Consider the following 17,723-nt stretch of genomic DNA (forward strand, 5'->3'; position numbering starts at 1 on the left):
GTGTTTATTAGCACTTACACACACACACACACACATACACACACACTCAGGATCAGGTTAATAAAGTTTATTCTAAAAGACAGTGAGCTCTGTGATATATGCAAACATTATAATACACTGCATGTATTACACTAATATGTAAATGTATATTTATAGTCTCATATTTTCTCCAGCCGGACTCCGACCCACTTTACTCTAATCTCAGGAATATTCCAACCGTCCTGCTAACCCCCCCAAACCGTGCTGTACAGAGTATTTACTCTACACTGATTTCCTGCTGTTTACTTTAGAACTGTTATTTACCTGTTTTTTACACCTAATATCGTTTTTATTCACAAAACAAAATCAACAGCAATAGGAATGAATGTTACTACTGCTAATAATTATGTTAGATATTCTATTATTCTTAGCATTAATTAGTTATAAAATAACTATGTATAACTGTTAATACATGAACACCACAGAGCTCTATACTGTATAATATAAACTGAAGCTGTTTATTGTCTTTATATTTTACTGTGTTTCTCTTCTCTCTTCCATCATGAAGACGGTTTGATATAAAAGTGAGTGAAGTTGTTGTAAATGAGTGTGAGCAGTCAGTGCTGTCGGGGCTGAATACGATGGTTTATTGTGTGTTTTTGCTGCACGACTCTGAACAGATTCATCAATTATTCAACACAGCAGCTCTCTGTTTATAAAGCCGTGCTTATAGAAATATTTATACTGAGGAAAAATCAGACTTCAGATTAAAGACCGTCCCTAGATCCAGGTCCAGTCGAACCCGAGCCCATCCGCTCTCAGGCTCAGAGACAGGCCTGAACATGATGAGCATTTTTGTCTCTTTTGCATAAATATATTTGGTACATTTTTTTTGTATATATATTATGATTGACGAGGAGCTCCCATACACTGGGGGCACTGTTTTCCCCACATCCCATAACAGACGAATATGAGAATAGTGCTGCTACAGTGCTGAAAACTCTGATTATCTTATTCTGTGCAACATAGAAAACTCTTGCTCTTCCTGTCCTAGGACGGTCCTGATGAGAGCCAGTTTCATCATAACATTTTTGATGGTCTTTGTGACTGTTCTTAAAAAAAAGTTTGAAATGTTAGCGCTATTCACTGTATACCTGTAATTCTACCTCTTCACTACTTTACTTTAACTGATGCTCTCAAACACTTTATTAAGAGACAAGAAATTCAAGTAATTAACTCTTGATGAGTTCAGCACAGCTGTTAACTGAAAGCCTGAATTCCAGGAGACTCTACCTCATAAAACTGACTGAGAAAATGTTGTTTATGAAATAATTCCATATGTTTTTCTTTATAATTTGAACAACTTATTAATTATTAATAATTTTAAAATGAAAATTTTTAAATAAAAAAACAGTGAATTTAATGTGTGCCCAATCCTGTAATGATCATTTAGTTGTATTTGTATGAATTTCTCTTTTGGGAAGAGGTGATTTCGCTGCTCCAGGTGATTATTCTATTATCACTATAACAATATTATGATTATTATTATTATATTTTATATGTTTGTTTCTACAGAAGGAAAATGTGTGTGAAGATATTTTTCATTGAAAAACAATAAAACACACAGTGGAATTTCTCCAGTCTGCAGATCTGGTGTTAATCTTCCAGCTGCAGCTCCTCGCTTCTTCTTAATCTCCTCTGTTGCTCAGATTTAATGCGACTGTGTGGAAGAATCTCTTAATACCTGTCGGGATGAGTGAGGAGTGCAGGCCTGGCCTGTCTCTGCCTCGACTAATGCAGTAAATATTGATATGCAGCAGAACGGCTGTAATGAAGCGCTGAGTTACAGTTGGGGGCGTGTCAGCCTGGGGGGGGGGGGGGGGGGTTGGTTCTACATGGAGCACCATTGGTTTACTGATGTAGAACCACCACAGAGCAGCTATTATTATTATTATTATTATTATTATCATTATTTGGGTGGTGGATCTTAGAAGAACAGAGTGAAAAGTGGAGAATAAAACATCGGGTGGAGATTAATGCACTAGAGTGAACATATACATATAGACAGAACTATAAACAGTACAGCGGTATCTGTGTCTCTGCTCTGTGTGTTCCATTACATTAGGATCATGTTTTATACTCGTGTTATAAGTGAGAAATGTTATTGTCAAAGAGTCCCTCTGTCAATAAATTATAATACTGCCCCATAAACATCTGTAATTTACAGTGGATTTACACGTTGTTTCAGTTTGATCTGACTGATAGACGAGGTCTTGGTTCTGAAGCATGGTCTGGTTTATCTGCAGTGTAAAATCAACTTTAGAGATGGTTCTGTTTTTTAGGACCAACTACAGGAAGTTAATCATATAAAATAATCTCATCAGCCCTTCATACAATACAGAAGGAAAAATAACTAAACTAAATAACTAGTGTTGTGCTGAAATCAGCTCGCCTTCACATTCAGGCTTCTCACACAGCAGTGTGGAGGCAAACGCTTATGCAGGTAATTGTTGGATCTACAACTAAATCTACAACTGTTGCTTAATTCTTATTTATAAATGGAGTATTAGACTCATTCCACTGTAGGGAGGCGATTTCAGCGGGTTTTTAACTTGTAACACAGTTTGCACAGTCCAGCCGGTTCCTCTGGGTCAGATAGGAAAGGAATTCTCAGGTCAGGTTTAATCTTTACTTCTACGTTAAGAGCAGAATGGCTATATTGCAGAATAAGACAGTAAATTGGATTAAAGGATGTTTTTGATTGGTTAGTTATGGCTCTTCGCAGCCCTGGGGCATCAAGATGGCATTTGCAGAAGAGCTGTTTGGCCGTCAGGTCCTGGCTTCTTATTAGCATTCATCGACTGTCTGAGGCCCAATGGGAACAAGACAGAGCGTTCAGCGAATACAGATTCACACAATATCCATAACTTTAATTTTTACACCTTTACAGAAACACAGACCTCCTCAGAGTGTCATCCCAAATCCAGATAAGTAGAAATGCACTCAGGTTTAGACTTGTAGGAAGAATAACTTGCTTTTGTGATCCTGTTTCTGCGTATCTGAAATACTGTTCTGACTGGGCTTGAGAAACGTCTCTAATCACACCCAAAGTTTTGTCTGTACTTGTTCGGTTCTTCAGTCCTGCGGTTTCAGGCTGTTATTGCGGGAGAAACGTCCCGAAGCTGCTGTCAGACCCTCGCTCTGAAAGTCCTTGTCTATGTTTACAGAGAGCAGCCAGCAGACAGACTACATATTTACTCAGCTCCATCTAAAGAGCACGTAAATCAGCTCCCACACAGAATTCCAGCCAGTCTACAAGGTCTAGTTTCACACTGAATACATGAGCATGAGCTGTTCAGCAGGTAAATATCCCACAGGTGAGATTACAGAAACACGAGAACACCTATACTTACAGAACCAGCAAGCATGTAAAATAGATACAGAGTCCAGTTTCACTGGAGGACACTGTCAGCTTATTGCACTTCAAACTTTGATGAACAGAAAGCTTTATTAATATCATGATGTGGTGAATCATCAACTTCTAGAGAAATCTGGGGAAATATTGTGTTGCAATATTGATTGTGAGAAAAAACAGAATATTACATTGTCAGTTGTATCAACATCATGTGATTTTGAGTGGATTGGAGTTACTGCTCCATTTACACAGACTGTATCCACAGATACATGGCATTTAAACATGCTGTGTTTGCCTGCTATTGTGTTCCATACCTGGCAACCAAATGTGTGGGAATAAGACTAGGGAATGGGCTTCATTACAGACTTCAAAGTAGCGCTGCTGTTACAAGATCTTAAAGAGGTTAAACTTAGCATAGAACTGTAACAGTAACTATTTCTGTAACTATATCAGTAGCAGTAACAGTAATGATAACAGTATCAGTAACAGTAACAGTAATGATAACAGTAACAGTACAGGTTTTGTTACTGCAGTTATGCACAGATAAAGATCCACAATCTTCTCCAGCATCGTTACTCTCTGTTCAGTTTCTACACCAATAATCACAGCAGAGAGAGGAGTATTAATACTCCAGAATACTGTAATACTCTTACAACTGAAATCTGAGAGCAGAGTAAGTAGAGCAAACCTGCCGGAGATCAAACTCCCAGAACAGTGATGGATTAGTTTGGGTTGCTGCTCTATTTTCAGCAGGACACAGATTCACCCTGCAGGACCTTAAACCCTGTCAGAGACCCAGATTTCCCTTCCAGAACCTCTCTCACAAACTGCAGGACACTGAGCAGGACACAGAGCAGGACACAGAGCAGGACACAGAGCAGAACATAGAGCAGCCCATAGAGCAGGACACTGAGCAGGACACAGAGCAGAACACAGAGCAGGACACAGAGCAGAACACAGAGCAGAACACAGAGCAGGACACAGAGCAGGACACAGAGCAGGACACAGAGCAGAACATAGAGCAGCCCATAGAGCAGGACACTGAGCAGGACACAGAGCAGAACACAGAGCAGAACACAGAGCAGGACACAGAGCAGGACACAGAGCACGACACAGAGCAGAACACAGAGCAGAACACAGAGCAGGACACAGAGCAGGACACAGAGCAGGACACAGAGCAGAACACAGAGCAGGACACAGAGCAGAACATAGAGCAGCCCATAGAGCAGGACACTGAGCAGGACACAGAGCAGAACACAGAGCAGGACACAGAGCAGAACACAGAGCAGAACACAGAGCAGGACAAAGAGCAGGACACAGAGCAGGACACAGAGCAGATCAGGAACTGTTTGCTTTATTCAGAGAGAATAATAAAATCTCCCTGGTTCTGTTCTGGAATTCAGGAAGTACAATAGTTAAACTGATGAAGATCTGTGTGGAAGAGAGAGAGTTGAGATTAATCTGGACGGGGGGTTGAGGAGGTGGTGGTTGCCGTGGTTTCCCAGGACGACTTCATCCCGTTCCCAGCTGGTGACCTGAACTCAGTTATTGGTTCAGTGAACCCAGTGGGTGGAGCTAATCGCAAATGTCAGAAAATTCATGGGATTCATTGGATTTTTAAGTTCACTGAAAGCTTTTCCTCAGCGCTGCAGAGGGCTAACCTTCCCTTCACCTCACACGTCTCCATGGCAACAAACAGGGCGGTACATAAGCCGCCCCCCCCCCCCCCCCCCCCGACAATCTCCAGCACCGTATCAGTGATGGAGCGAATCTCCACAAAACGTTCACTGAAGGAACAACTCTGATTTTCCAGTGCTGTAAACCATCCCTGCAGACTCTTATAACTCTTATAACTCCAGCTTCAGTGTGAGGAGACACATCTCAAACACATCTCACATATATCTCACATATATCTTAAACACATCTCACATATATCTTACATATATCTTAAACACATCTCAAACACATCTCACATATATCTCAAACATATCTCACACATATCTCACATATATCTCAAACATATCTCACAAATATCTCACATATATCTCAAACATATCTCACACATATCTCACATATATCTCAAACATATCTCACACATATCTCACATATATCTCAAACATATCTCACAAATATCTCACATATATCTCAAACATATCTCACACATATCTCACATATATCTCAAACATATCTCACACATATCTCACATATATCTCAAACATATCTCACAAATATCTCACATATATCTCAAACATATCTCACACATATCTCACATATATCTCAAACATATCTCACACATATCTCACATATATCTCAAACATATCTCACACATATCTCACATATATCTCAAACATATCTGTGGAAATTTCTCACATAAACAGCATATTACAATTATTTAAACTGGATTAAAGGCAAAAAATCAGATTCAGAAATTTCATAAAAAGCTCAGATTTGTCAGGGCATGTTTACTCTCACTACTATTCCTTTCAGTTCTTTACTCTAGTCTGTGTCTAAACACAAACATCCATCTTATAATAAAAAGAAGTAATAAAGAGAAATCTATACGAAGGCCAGTGTTTTGTACTAGATTGTGTAATAGATTAGAAGGTATAAAAAAAATAATATCCGGATTTGCTGGAAATGTGAGTATATTTTTTAAAAAAGCCAGAAAAAGAGGTGTTTTTTCCCAGTTGAATTTATATTAGACATACTTTAGAGACTTTAGAGGTTAGACAAAGAAAAAGGAGAAACATGAATAAAAAAATAGAATGCAATAAAAAGGATTCAGGTTGAAGACATTGCATTAAAAAAACAGATGTGGATTTTATTTCGTCTTTTAAAGAAATTCAGACTGATCTCAGTTTGAGTGTCAGAGAGTTTCAGATATTAAAATTATTGTTTGAAATTATTAGGTGTGTGTAAATGCTCTTTTTAGTACAACAATTTAGAACATATTGAAACTGCGTGCATTATCCTGAAAACTGTAAAGTGTAGAAAATGTTTGCTAAAGTTTCTCTGTGAGTCTCAAAGGCATGGAAGGGTAATGTGAAAGCTTCTCTAAGAAATGAGAAAGAAAGAGGAGAACCAGCACCAATTAGAGTTTCACATCAATCTGAAGCCGTACGATTTAGATTAGATTGAGAGTAATGAATCTCAATCCCGCTCTCCTCTAAAGGCTATTAGTAAACAGAGCAGCTGATAAAGCAGGAGATTCAGACCAGGAGAAACTAAGAGGTGGGTTTAAGATCTTCTCCTGAAGTTCTGAACGTCAGTGAGACACGCTGTCAGTCATATCTCACTATCTGTCCCTCGCTGTTCGGTATCTTCAGAGAACAGTCTGCTCCCTGATAAACATCACAGACCTGAGTATAATATAAATACAGAGCAGGAGGAGGATCTCCAGTGTTCAGTTCTGGGTGAAATCCCGTCTCCCTCCACAGCTACGCTTCACCTGGACGCCTCGCAGCGCCACGTCTCAACACTCAGAGCCGACTCTCAGAAATGCTAATGCTACTTCTCAACAGGAGAGAAAAACAACAGGATGTTGTTTCTACAGCAGACTGATTCTAAATCTATCGTCCCATTTTCCTCACAGAGATCCTCATCATTGCTGCTGTAGCAAAAAACAGCATTTATACGCTGAGCCTCAGGTTAGCTTTGAGTTTTCAGTGAGCTGAAGAGGAGAATCAATCAGACAGATGGTTTCAGGGATGAGAAACTAAAGTGAATCAAACAACTCTTATCTCATACGAGAAACCTCCTACAGCCACCCGACCCCACGCCCCAAAACCTCACTGTATTCATAACAAAAACAGATTTCCAGATTTTTTTTATTCTTTAGAAACTCTTTTTTACTGGTTTACAGATTCTATAGTTAAGTTCCTCCACACTCAGTTTTACACTGCACTTTATTCAGATCCCAGTCTATTGTTTTTACTGTCTGTATTATATAGATGTGTTAAAATCAGTCTGACCAATCAGAGCTCCACTGTAATGGTTGCTGAACAAAAGAGCAGCAGAACAGCTGGTTTTGTTTTAGCAGAATATAAAAGCTTATATGATGAACATACTGACTATAAAAGGTGCAAAGGTTAAATGAAAGGTTAAAGGAAATACCTGCCAGAGCAGAACTAAAGGCCGGGGAATGCCGGTGAGAAGCTAAAGTAAAGAGAGCTAAAGAGGACAAGGAGCGGAGAAAAAGAAAGAATAGACGTTTATAAGAGTTACAGAGTTTTAGTTCAGTTTACAGAGAGAAGAGGGACAAAAACACAACCGATGGTTGGAAGGTTTACTATGTTAAAACTTTGCATCCATTTTTTTTTTCCTTTAGAAAACACACGAGAAACTGTTCTCTAAACAAACAAACTAGAACTGAACCTCAGAGCCGAGCTGCAGTCTTTCCTCTCAGAGAGGATGTACAGTGATCTGTCCGCTGACAGAGATAACAGCCTGATGACAGGGTGTCCTCTCCTGAGATGCTTTCAGGCGCTCGGCTCCGACACACCGAACACCTGCTGAGACATAATGGAGTTTTGGGGACGACAGAAAAACCCAGAGTGACAGGAAGCGTCTCCCTGCTGAAGTTAGCAGAATCTGAGATGGAGGGAGTACAGTACCTGTGATCAGAAAATAAGGGATGAGGAGAGAGAGAGAGAGAGAGAGAGAGACGGCAGGAGAAATGCAGTGCTTTACTTTACACTGGCCTATTTATTCTGAGTCTGAATAGAGAACTGTTTGGGTGAGAGAAGCAATAAAAAGGACATTGCTGATTTAATTTGTTTGGAAAAGACACAGAGTGTTCTCCACAGAGCTATTTATAAGTCTGGGTCAAGCTCTCTCTCTCTCTTTCTCTCTCTCTCTCTCTTTCTCTCTCTCTGTCTCTGTCTGTCTCTCTCTCTCTCTCAATCTCTCTCTCTCTGTCTCTCTCTCTTTCTCTCTCTCTCTCAATCTCTGTCTGTCTCTCTCTCTCTCTCTCTCTCTCTCTCTCTGTCTCTCTCTCTCTCTTTCTCTCTCTCTCAATCTCTCTCTGTCTCTCTCTCTCTCTCTTTCTCTCTCTCTCAATCTCTGTCTGTCTCTCTCTCTCTGTCTCTCTCTCTCTCTCTCTCTCTCTCTCTCTCGCTCTCTATTCTTGATCAGGTTTCCAGTATATTAATTAAATAATGTATTGTTTTCTGAATTTATAAAGTCCTTATAAAGGAACTGAATTAATTAGGATGATGTCACAGCCATAATCTGTTTATATATTTACATGTTTACAGGGATAACTCCGCCTACAGAAGATAAACTAACTCATCTGTTTCATATATATTTCGGTCTGGAGTGGACTTTAAACAAAGCACAGCACATAACATCCAATTAGAACAGATCTCATTTACATTTGTGTTCTTATCAAAATAATTACATTTTAGGACGAGGAACAGGCCGAATCCCATCTCTTAATCTAATCTAATCTGATAAAATCTGATAAAATCTGTATCTGTCTCACATGTTCATTATAGGTCTTCACACCCCTCTGTTCTCATGATGTTTAAAAAGCAGTAATTTTAGCTCTCTGATCTTCTGTGTGAGATCCGGGACAGATGGGGAATATCTGCTCTGATGGGTCCATTCTTCCTGAGATCTGGGTCCGCGTGGAGCCCGGAGGAATCTCCAGGCTCTCAGTGTTCATGTGCTGCTGACCTTTAATCCAGTCTGAGAAACGACAGAAAGACAGATGAGGGTTTTTCTCTTGCTGTGAGGTCTCTCTCTTTATTTTTAAACCTCTGTTTTATTCATAAAGTAAAAATCTAAAATCTGCAGCTGCAGGATTAAACATGGTTTCAGTCTGAGTCTCTTCTCCTGATTCTGAGGATCACAGTTTGTGAGAATAATGTAGGGATGAGCGCTGTGATGCAGGTCGACTGAATAATTGTTGATTGCACATTTTCTGTCTCCAACAAGAGAAGAATATAAATCATACGCTTCAGTATGAGCAGATAACTAAACCTGAGATCCGATCAACAACAGATTCCTCTCACTGAACACAGTTCAGCCCTGTTTACAGACTCACAGCAGGTACAGGATCTTCACACTGGAAATAATCAGTGTTTTTGCAGAAATAATGACGAGAGAGAGAGAGAGACAGGGTTTCAGTCTGTGGTATCGGCTGCTCCTTACTGCAGTCAGAACATCACCTGTCTGACTGATCTGTCTGACTGATCTGTCTGAAACATAATTAACAGTATAACTACATATTTGAAGGGCAGTCTTAATATAAATGTATTTTTAGTGTTAAATGTAAACTAAAGCTATATAATATTGATGTTGAGCTGGATAAATGTTACCTGTGGCTGTAGGTAATGAATGGTGAACTGTATAGGGTGTAATTGTGAACTACAGTAACACAGTGTGTTCAGTACAGGTGTGATCTGCAGTTTAGATGCAGGTGAGCTCTGGTCTCGTATTGGATTGAAACTCAGCATCTAAACTCTGGATCTAATTGTTCACCAGAGAGCTTAACACTGTTCACTATTATTGATGTATGCAAATGATGTTTTTGTTTACATGCACACAGATCTGATTTACCTTTGCAGAAACTGGAGTCTGAGATCAGCCAGGTGTGTTCTGGTGATTTCTCTGCTTCTGCTGATCCATGAGAACCAGTTACAATCAGAGCGCCACAACATTACAACCCTGCACTACATACAGTTTATACAGTTTAACCTTTATATAAACTAATCAAAATAATATTTTATCAGTTATTAATTGGTTAATATCACAAATTAATGTCTTTTTGGCTAAAAAAAACAAGAATAAAAGAATTCAGCTAGAGTTTCCCAAATCGCTCTGTAAACTAAAAATAAAGATTTGACTTCTAACTAAACGATGTGATTTTGATTTTCTAAAACTCACTACTGACTGCAAGTGAGCCCTGATGAGCACAAGTCAGTCCTGGTGAGTGCTAGTGAATCCTAGTGAGTACAAGTGAGCCCTGTTAAGTGCTACACACACACATGAATCAAATACATTAAGTATATGAGAGTAATATTGTAGTTTGGAGCATCAGTGAGAGAGTAATAAAGCGAGAGTGTTCTGATTGATCGGGTGATAAATAAGGAGATTAAATTTGTAGCAGCGTTATTGATCCGGAGTCTGTGGCCCATAAAGAGCTGCTGATTATCAGCACAGTGGAAGCTGGTTAATATTGACAGGAACAGAAGTGGTATCTGTGGGATGTTGGAGTGGATGATAAGGCTGATTGCTAATTACCCAAAGCTCTTTCAGGAAGCCGCTATCCTCCTGCAGTGTTTCTCCAAACTGACCCCAGAACTGTATCCAGGTGCTGCTCTGCAGATTTCACTCAAGACTCTGAACGGGTTCTCCGGTAATTGCTTGGTGAATAGTGGAGGAAAGTGTTTGATACGAACACGGAGGACAGCAATTTACTGAAGAAAGAAAAAAAGGACAACACTCTGCTCACAGTTCTGCTCACCGTCTCCAGAGACCTAGCCTCAATTCTCTCTGCAGAACTCTCGCGTCTCTGCCTCTCGCGTCTGCAGGACTATCTCTTCTGTACAGTCCGTTAGGAGCTCACCACTAATCCTACCTTCACAGCAATGCATCATGGGACATTATAATGGTCTGTAGTATCAAGCTTATAAACACAGCACAGACATTAAATACAATCATAATCATTAAAAACATGACAAGAGTCTGGAATTGTAATACCTACCTAATGAAATATAGGATCAGTGTAGCTGAAAAATGGACATGTGTAGAAATATATAACTGGTTATAATATTCTGGCAGGACTGTGTACAAACAAGCTAGAAATGTCTAGTATCTAAAATCATAAACAGTATTTTTAAAGTAATCCTAAAGTAAAATTATATGTCTGTGCACTGATGTGCCTTAAACACATGTATCAACACAACATACAGTACATTAACATACATTACATTAACATACATTACATTAACATACATTACATTAACATACATTACATTAACATACATTACATTAACATACATTATATTAACATACAGTACATTAACATACATTACATTAACATACATTACATTAACATACATTACATTAACATACATTATATTAACATACAGTACATTAACATACATTATATTAACATACATTATATTAACATACATTATATTAACATGATACAGTACAGTAATGGACAGTAATAAACAGTAATAAACAGTAAGGTACAGTTACATTATTGTGCTCCTGATGTGCTGAATCTCAGTAGAGGTACAGTAGAGCGGCTGTGAGGAGGGAGCAGATAAATGATAGAGCAGCACAGAGTGCAGATAAATACAGGCTTTATGTTCAGTATAAAAGCTCACGCTGAGTCTGAGGGAGACGAGGTGTGAACCTGATGTCACTCTGTCTACCTGCCGACAGTGAGGATCACCTGAACTCCTCCCAGCGTTTCAGTACCGTCTCTGACTCCTCAACCCTCACAGTACCAGAGGTCAGAGGTCAGAGGTCAGTAAGAATAAAACGACTCTTTTATTTTCCGGACACAGAGATCTGAGATCATATAAAACTATTAAAAAATCCTTATTAAAATCCTCCACATCTTTAGTTTAAACTCTTTCTTTTCATTTGCTGAGATTAAGATTAAGACTGTGATAATGATAAGGAATATAAATTCTATAGAATAATATTTGTAGCATGTCTTAAACACATAATAATATTTGTGAATAATTGTATTCAGCAATCCGCCGGGTCTCCATGTTAAATATATTATACAGACAGCAGACAGGAGTCTGTAATTGTACGGGTCAGGTATAACTGAAAGGTGTTGTTTTATGTAAATTAATGATGCAGACCGGAGTGTGTATGGACAGGAGTCTAATTTGAATAATTAATGCAGTGAATATTCATGAATAGATTTGATAAAAAGATACGGCTGTTTGTGTTTTTTATATTTACAGGTTTATTTGTTCGGCTTGTGTGTTTTGTCTTAGTGAGAGTGTGTGTGTGTAATGTGTGTGTGTGTGTGTGTGTGTGTAATGTGTGTGTGTGTGTGTGTGTGTGTGTGTGTGTGTTCCACTACTATCACAGATCTGCACTACAGTTCTCACACTAGTGAACAGCTGCTCTTTACACAGATTCTCACTTATGAATGATGAAACTCTGCTCACTCCAGTATGAAGGTTGTGTTTATATTTAGACAGAAGTTGTTTCTAAATAAAGGCGGGTGTAGAGTTCCTCTAAAGGCTGCAGGGGGGGTGTGGGGGTGATGGATGCATGAGCCTTCAGAAGAGAGTTCATCTCTTATTTACGATCCTCCACACATCCAGATCTTTAGTTAGAGTCTATAAATAAACAAATAAATAAATAAAAAATACAACCAGCAGTAAAATGTGTATAACCTACAACATATAATATAATTAAATATTTAACATCAATACATTGCAATAAAATATACACAATAACAGGAGGTGTGGCGTGTAAAGAACTACACTAAAGTAATAGAAATGCTGCACATACATGTAAAATACATCCCTATATCTAATCATCAGTTTATTAGGAGAAAATAAGCCAGAACACTAAAATTAAGACAGGAAACTTTCATTTGATCAAGCAGTTTTTGACAAAGACTCACAATGATGATGTCAGAGATCAGAGTTTTTGATTGGCTGGTTCGTTTTGAATGTTACAGCCATGAATTAAAATTCAGCTTCTGCTGATTGAATAAAACTGAATGAATAAATAAAGATGCATCAGATCAGTTTATATATTTATATATAAATATATAAATATATAAAAAACTCATGACCAACAAATACCCTTAAAAAGATCTAAAATAAATCTAATCAGTAGTTAATCATCAATTAATAAAACCTGAAGCAGAGTTTTAATTAGGATTTAACAGCCTGAAGAGAAGAATAAAAATCTATGATTTACTTGCTGAATATGTTCTTATGTATAAAGAGTGTAATTTGATTTATAATCAGAATAAATTTGTTGTGAATAAAGGCTGGATTACTGTTGCCTTCAGGCTACAGACGACAACAGACCACAGATTTGAGATGTTTAATTCATGGACTCAGATCCCGCTGTCTGGAAAAGCTTTTTCTATTGTAATAAATGTGCTGGAAATTGATGTGATATTAATGTAATCTGGTTTAACTGTTCTACCATTTTATCCTCCATTTAGAAAAGCTTTTACTGCTGTAATCTAATGTAATCAGAATATTAAACATTAATGTGAACATTAGAGCTGGAGTGGTAAACAATGTTGAAAATGGATGAAGAAAAACGTTGTTTAAACTGTTAAATATTAGATGTTATAATAATATTTTACAATAACAGTATTTTACCGCTCAGTGTTCAGCTGGTCTGGAACAGTTTCTGTTATAAAGGTGAAAAGAATGTTATGAATCTAACATTTAAGTATTATTAATAATGTATGTTTTGTTTATAAGGGTTAGTTCAGTATATATTCTGTAGCTGCTCTGATGCTCTTTCTACACACTGACAGTGTTTTATAGATACTGTGATTTAATGTACAGTGTGCAGATGTACAGTAAATGATAAAGTTACAGGAACAGATAAATGAAGGTCTCATTGTGACTCATGTCTGTATCTGAATGAAGCTTTTCTCCACCCAGCAGGAAACTCCTACCAGCTTCATTACTGGATCAGCGTCAGTCTGGGCGTTGGCTGGATCTATATTACAGTTCTGCTGCAGACAGGTGGAGAAATCTGCACACCTTTCTGTGATTCATGCTTTCAGTCTGTAATCTTCCCTCCAGAGATTATTACTGAAGCAGCAGGAACCCGTTATACTGAACTACAGGAGCTTCAGGTCTTCTGAAGAATAGAAAAGGTCTGATCTTTATAATCATTCAGCCTGATTCAAACCTTCAGCCCAAATCATCCCATAATATTGACCATTAAACACGAGCATGCTGACTCAACAACTGCAGCTCCAGAAATGTCAATAAACTGCAACATATAATTAAACACTTAGACAGACAGACAGACAGACAGGTGGTTGGCAGGTAAACTATACTGTCACAACTGATCCCCATTATAACGCTTCTTTTCTTCACTGGGTTTTTTATTTGATCAGTTTTGAACTGTGAAAAAAATAGACATTCACTTTGGTTAACGATGTGGAGAATCTCTTTTGACCTTTTCTGAATAATCTACTTTGTAGTAACACTTTACCCCTGGGTTACATTACAACATTTGTAACTAATATGTTTGTTCATTATTATTTCCAAAATGCTTAATCATTTAAAATGTTGTAATGTTTAATAATTTCTAGTGTGATTTAATAATTAGTTTAGATATAACAGTGTTTATTACTTTGGTAAAGACTGTTAATTGTATTGTAAAGTGTATTACTGCACTAATAAAGTCATTATATTAGTTAATTTATGTAGATAAATAATTGCCTCTCTAACTCATCCTGGAGATACTGGCTGGAGCTTCATCACCTGCAGCTCTGCTGTTTCTCAGTCCAGAGCAGAGCTTCATATCTCTGAGGTCGGGGGGGGGGGGGGATGGGGGAGGTTGGAACTGGGCATGATGACCTACGGCTGAAATGTGCACCACTTTCTATTTACAGCTCTGTTTAAAATGCAGTGTTTTCTCAGGCGCTGCTGAAGAGCTTCAGCATCACGACTCCAGAGTCACAGCGAGATCCAGAGTCACAGCGTGATCCAGAGTCACAGCGTGATCCAGAGTCACAGCGTGATCTAGAGTCACAGCGTGATCTAGAGTCACAGCGTGATCCAGAGTCACAGCGTGATCCAGTCACAGCATGATCTAGAGTCACAGCGTGATCTAGAGTCACAGCGTGATCCAGAGTCACAGCGTGATCCAGAGTCACAGTGTGATCCAGAGTCACAGCGTGATCTAAAGTCACAGCGTGATCTAGAGTCACAGCGTGATCCAGAGTCACAGCGAGATCTAGAGTCACAGCGAGATCCAGAGTCACAGCGTGATCTAGAGTCACAGCAAGATCCAGAGTCACAGCGTGATCTAGAGTCACAGCGTGATCTAGAGTCACAGCGTGATCCAGAGTCACAGCGAGATCCAGAGTCACAGCATGATCTAGAGTCACAGCATGATCTAGAGTCACAGCGTGATCTAGAGTCACAGCAAGATCCAGAGTCACAGCGTGATCTAGAGTCACAGCGTGATCTAGAGTCACAGCGAGATCCAGAGTCACAGCGTGATCCAGAGTCACAGCGTGATCCAGAGTCACAGCGTGATCCAGAGTCACAGCGAGATCTAGAGTCACAGCGTGATCCAGAGTCACAGCGAGATTCCTCCTTCTTTCTACACCCATAATCCTTTATTCTGTATCCTCTCTTCTGATCATGTAGATCTGTACAATCACATCTGAAATACTAAAGAAATGTGTGATATGTTCCTTTATATTTTCTGGAAATCAGGTTTTCTTTTACTTGATTCATATTCAGATCATGCATTATTACCAGACATGCCCATATTTCACATCCACCTGTTTATATTATATATTTGTTAAATAGTTTTCAGTCTAAAATAAATAAGATGTGAAAACAGCAGAGCAGCACTAAGACTCATTGTCTGCTGTGAATCCAGTGATGAGTTCAGGAGACCTTCTCTATTCTCTCAGTGCGAGTGGGTGGCTGTAATTTCACAAGTGTGTGAGGATGTTCCTCCTCCTCCTCGGCGCTGTGTTTGGGGTGGGAGGGGGTTATTGTGCTCTTTTGGGTTGCGGTGATGTTGCTCATGGTTCTCGGGGGAAACTGATATAAAAGCTCCTGGTTTTAGAGGCTTTAGAGGGGGGCTGATACGACTCGTCTCTCCTGGAGCTGAATTATAGATCATATAGACTGAGTTACCAACACTATCTGTCTGAGAGATCTGAGAACATTAAATCACACTAACCCACAGTGAGCAGAGCGAGGGTTCAGTCCGTCTCCATCTTCCACAGACCAGGATCAGATCCACCCTGATCAGACTGAGATATTCTTCAGAACCAGAAGATCCAGAACTCCAGTAAAACCTCTGAGAGAAGAGTTCTGACCGCCTCTCTCTCTAATTCCCACAGAACTGTTTACTGATTTACTGCTAACAAGATTTGACAGGTCTATATTCAATATATACACAATATTAATTCAGTAAACACTGTTAATTGTTTGCGGTTCAATCTTGTCCTCCTTTGTTTACGTTTCTCTAATGTTTTCCTGCATTAAATTTCACTAAGAGACTCAACAGCAGAGTCGTGTTTGTCCATCAGCTGCTTCTGTTATACGATATATACATTATATTATATACTGTACATATATTTGTGTAAACTGTGATGAGCAGTAGAACGTAAGTGTCAGATGCATTGCAAGCACTGCATTTAGATTAAGCTAAATATATTTAAAGCATGATTTGTATTATGTGACACTTTTAGTTCAATTAGACTGAGAGAGAAAAAGTTAAACATTTAAAAATTGATAAAAGTTACAGTATTAATATTTAACCCTTAGCTTTTTTTCTTAATATACTGTTAATGTAAATGTTTAGACCTTAAAACACAATCCGGAGGTGCTTCACAAGACATGCAAATTAACCTTCAACCAACTCACAATTCACACCAGGGTTAATAACTGTATAATAAGCCCAATGGGTTAACCCTTCCTCTGCTGCTGGGTTTATGTTGATTAAAGGCTACAGAGACTAATGTAGGATCATATCATAGAGAAATCCAGTATCTGTCCGTCATTAATAAATTATATAATTCACTTCATGCAGAGCTCTGTCTTTCCTGCAGAAACATCACTAGATAAAAACGAGAGAAGAATCTGAACTATACAAACATCTCTATCAACATCATCACTTTACTCAACAGCCTGTGAATAATATCATCACAACAACAGCTGAGCAGTTTAATACTCTGTCATGAGAAATCATCACAATCTCAGGACACGCCCACCAGCTGAGCACATCTGTGTTCCCTCAGAGAGAAGGTGTGGCCATTTGGTAAAATCCCAATTTCTTCAGGCTTATAAAAATCTAAAAAATCCACAGCAGTTCACATTATAATAATTTAGACTCATTCCACTGCAGGATCAGTTAATCACTGTGTAAAGATGGAGTTAAAGGATAACAGGAATAGATGGGTCTGTATTTTTTCTGATGGAAGAGAAAACAGTGCATCTGTTATTTTAGAGAAGAAGCTGAGGATTCAGTCTGAACTACTGGAGCAGCCAGACCCCAAAACCCCACCCTGACTCCAGTCTCTTTATTTAACACCTAAAATCAATATACTCAATATATCTGCTCTATAACCCCTCAGTTACAGGATGTTTAATATTTTATGTTTTTGTAAATCAGT

This window comes from Astyanax mexicanus, chromosome 2 (genome assembly GCF_023375975.1).
Source record: "Astyanax mexicanus isolate ESR-SI-001 chromosome 2, AstMex3_surface, whole genome shotgun sequence".
Classification (NCBI taxonomy): domain Eukaryota; kingdom Metazoa; phylum Chordata; class Actinopteri; order Characiformes; family Acestrorhamphidae; genus Astyanax; species Astyanax mexicanus.